Genomic DNA, 4,638 nt, shown 5'->3' on the forward strand with positions numbered 1-4,638 from the left:
GTCCCTTCATAAACCCACTGTGGTCTAATATATAACCCATGATACCCATTTTATAGTTAAACCCACAATAGCCCTTATAGTTAACCCACGATATCTCCTTATAATTAACCCACGATACCCAGCAAACCCACAGTACCCAGTTAACCCACTCCTCCCCTTATAATTAACCCATGATACCCCTAACAACCCACGAATCCAAGTAACCCTAATGTCTCTAATAAATAACCCACACTGCCTTAAATTAACTCACGACAGCCCCTTATAGGTAACCTACAATGTCCCTAACTACCCATGGTGTCCCCACTAGTTAACCCACAGTCTTACCCTCTAAGGTTTCAGTGGAAGGAACAAATGGTAGTAGTGAAGGTAACTAGTTCTCCCAAACAACCACATCTGCGGACCAATTGGACAACCTTTATTGAGCTGTTAATCTCGCGTTTTGTGGCCTTTCCGATACCTAAATTCTTAGTCCGGATATCGGTTATGCTGTGGGGGTTAATATCGGCATATTGGCAGCTTGGTGAAGTTTGTTGGTGATGGTGGTGGTGCTGTGGTGGTGTGTGGTTTGGTGTGTGGTGGTGGTGGTGATATGTGTGATGGTGTGTGGTGCTTGGTGTGTGGTGGTTGGTATGAGTGTTGGTATTTGGTGGTGATGTGATGAAGTGTGTGGTAGTGGTGAAGTTTATTGGTGATGGTGTGTGTTGATGATGGTGTGTGTTGTTGATGGTGGTGATGTGGTGGTGTACAGTATGGTGGTGATGGTGGTGAAAGAGTTCGTGTGGTGCAAAAGTTAATTGGTAGTAGTGGTGGTGATTGCTGTAGAAGTAGAAGGAAAGGTAGGAAAGGAGGAAAGAGGGATGGAAAAGATTGAGTAAATTAAAAAAACGGAGAGAGATAAAGAGAAAACGAGGGAGGGAGGGAGAGAGGGAGGGGGGAAGGAGGTAAGGAAGATGGACGACCCACTGTGAGTCAAGGTGGCGAGGTATAGTGATGGAATATGATAGATAGAGGGAGGGAGGGAGGGGTGAGTGAAGGAAGGAGAGGCAGGTGGTGAGGGATAGGAGAAGGAGGGAGGATAAAGGAGGGTAACCAAGGAGAGATACGGACGTATTACAGTGAAATATTGAAATAATAGAACAACAAAGGTTATAAATAGTTAAGTTACGTATGGTTCGTCCGAGAGCTGTATGTATGTTTGTATATACTCGTATGTACAGTACAGTATGTTACACTCACAGAATTAAAAGAATAAATGAACCTTAAGTTTGTTTATCGAGTCAGTAGGTGTATGAGGTTCGTCTCAGGTAGAGTATAAAGGCTAATAAATTGACTTCAAGGTACACCGTCGACCTGGGGAGAAAATGAGTCATATTTCTGTGAAGTGCGGAGGGAAAACACTGATTATTGACCGCCTCTGTGATATTGTTGGCTTACATCCCCACGCTTATGTTTCCTCTAAATGCATTTTCGTTTCTTTTACTGATCACGTTCACGAATTGTCCAGACAGATAAGGTAAGATGGGCGAGTGGACAGATGAGGCAAGATGGGCGAGTGGACAGATGAGGCAAGATGGACGAGTGGACAGATGAGGCAAGATGGGCGAGTGGACAGATGAGGCAAGATGGGCGAGTGGACAGATGAGGCAAGATGGGCGAGTGGACAGATGAGGCAAGATGGACGAGTGGACAGATGAGGCAAGATGGACGAGTACTGTTTGTAAACCTCTGCCGCAGACAACGAGGGATAAATATTACAGCTTCCAGGAATTTATCCGTCGTTGATTATTGTGATTTTCTGGTCGACGAACAGGTCTTGATCCTAACCCTTGGCTGTCCTCCCGAGCGAACCGTCTGGCCGATTGCGTCCAATGTTTGGTTCACTACCCCTCCTCCTCCTCCTCTTCCCCCTCCTTCACCCCTCTCCGTCAGGCCCCCGCAGGGAGGAAATCCATACGGTTTTCAAGACTCCTCTCCTATTTCCCCATCCCATATTTCTCCTGGAAGAGGATATCTGTTTCCCAGTCTCACTCACGACCTGGAAATTGTGGATAGGAAAGTTGGTTGTTTCCCTCTCATCTTGTACAGTGTGAAGGGGATCAAGACAGACAGACAGACAGACAGACAGACAGACAGACAGATTCGATAGATAGACAGATAGATAGATAGATAGATAGACCTTGATTACATGTCTGATCATCCTGTGTTTGATCAATATTCTCAAACCTCAAACACTTCCAATTCAAATTCTTATACTAGAATTTTTCCTTCCCTAATCTATATTAATTATTATTTCATTCAAGATTATTTTATTTATAACTTTATTTACAAGACTCGTTAAGTAAATCCACCTAAAATCGGCGCATTGAAATCCTTTGGGTTTTTTTAAGTAACAAATAATGACTTTATAAATCACTGGGAAGGATTTCAATAGCGTATTTATATTCACACTTATTTAAAAAAAAACATTAATCTAACTAATTTTTATCCAGTCATCTCTCGAAGGTCAACCCGTATATACTGGCCAAAGTTAAGGAAATATTGAGGAATAAATGTATAGACTAGACTATAGATATATCCACTGGTGTTATAGAAACACTCACCTGGTCATCTAGTATTCCGTGCCTGACTCACTATGTAAATAAAGGCATGAATCCTAAATCCGTCTCTTTCACTCTAGAAACTGATGACGTCATGAGTGAATCCGAACCAAAACAACTAATGACGTCATGAGTGAATCAGAACCAAAACAATAACAGGTAACTTCTTCTCTTTTCCTCTCCTCTTTTCTTTTAAGCTGCGTTAGGTAGCTCTATGGATGCTTTTCCTGGGTGATGGACTGACTGACTGATCCACACCTCTGGCCCCACACAAACACCAAGCACTCCTCACTACCGCAGTTTATACCCAAATAATTATCATTGCTACAAAAATACGATTATTATGGAAACGATAAATTGAACCAATGGGAATGTGTCTTGAGGTTCGTGTATGAAAAATCTGATTTTCGATTGGCTTAAATACAAAAAAAAATCACATAATTTGTTTTTTATTTGCGAATTTATGTATTAAAATTCTTCTGTAATAAAACAACGATAAAGAAAACGGATCAGGGGGAAAATTATACCCCAGACGATAGTTTTTTTAGTAATATTCGTTAATAAAATCCTAAAAAAAACAAAAGAAATCTTTGTTGTTTTCCGGAGACGACAAATGTGCCATCTGTGGGTGGAAGGGAGGACTTTACATGCTCCATAAAATAAAGGTAATGTAATTGCTTTTGCTGTTTACCTGTAAGAAAGTGTGTAGTAAGTTAAGGAATATATCGTAAGTTGGGTTTCAATAAGGAATGTGTCTTTTACGTTATGTGGCTTAAGGAGAAAAAAAGTGTTATTGAGTTGGGGTAAATATTTATCATCGCAAATGGTAGCTGCTTGAATACCTGGCATACGTGTGTGGAAGTTGGGTTAGGTTAGGTTAAGTTAGGGGGAAGTTAGGTTAGGTTAATGTGACCCTTGAGGTAGGCCTAGCTAAGTCAGACTAAGTTAGAATGGGTTAGATTATGTTCGGTTAGGGTTAGGTGAGGTTGAGAATAAGGTCAGAATGAATCAGGGGAAACTTAAGACAATTTTCGGGTGAAAGATTTAGTGAGTCATAGTAACTTTTCGGAAATTTAGGGCATTTGAACTGCCAGTGACATTGTAATCAGAGTTTATGAGCTGTGCACCTCTTATGGGGGAGAGGACTGAACCCTTGTGTAATAATGAATCTGGTTTATCTTTATATCATTGAAACGACTGATGTTGGGGCTCTCTCTCTCTCTCTCTCTCTCTCTCTCTCTCTCTCTCTCTCTCTCTCCCATCTCCTATCTTCCCTCTAAGATTACTGCCTCTAAACTCATTTCCGGAACCTTTACTCAGGCGGAGGCAATTTTGGCGACACGAGATTAAAAACTGCACTCGAGGTGAAACAATGCCATGGCTGAGGGGTCTAATTTATTGCCAAGTTTCCGGGCCCGTGTACTGCCTTATATTTGGTCTCTTTCTTTCTTTCTCTCTCTCTTTCTTTCTTTCTCTTTCGTTCTCTCTCTCTCTCTCTCTCTCTCTCTCTCTCTCTCTCTCTCTCTCAAACAAGTCATGTGATGGACTGAAGGACTAAAGGAGGTAGCGTTCCTCAGCAGCAGCAGGAGTTGGAATATTCGGTGGGAATAATACGCAGGAAGATAGTCTGGTCACTGGCAGGGAACATGGAACCTAACTCACAGGATGGGCGACTGTGTGGGAATTTCAACACCGGAGACTCACACCTTCACCCATGGGAAATAAAACGACCCTGAGCAGAATTCACCAAAGTTTAAAAGGCAAGAACTTCTTAGGCCACACTGACGTTTAGGAGCGACTTTCGTGTGATAATAGGCTAGAGATGTGACCCTTATAGGAGAGATGAGCTTGTAATGATGTAAAGTTAATGGTTAGGAATTAAAATAAGACGTGATATACCACCTGATGTGTCCAGTGAATATCTCGGTTAGAATGATCACAGGATTATAACTCCTTAAACGGAATCAATATCGAAATATTTACTCAAAAACAAAAAACAAAAATAGTACAGATTTAGGCACAGAAGTACAGTAAACATAAA

This window comes from Homarus americanus, unplaced genomic scaffold, assembly GCF_018991925.1.
Source record: "Homarus americanus isolate GMGI-L3 unplaced genomic scaffold, GMGI_Hamer_2.0 scaffold22200, whole genome shotgun sequence".
Classification (NCBI taxonomy): Eukaryota; Metazoa; Arthropoda; class Malacostraca; order Decapoda; family Nephropidae; genus Homarus; species Homarus americanus.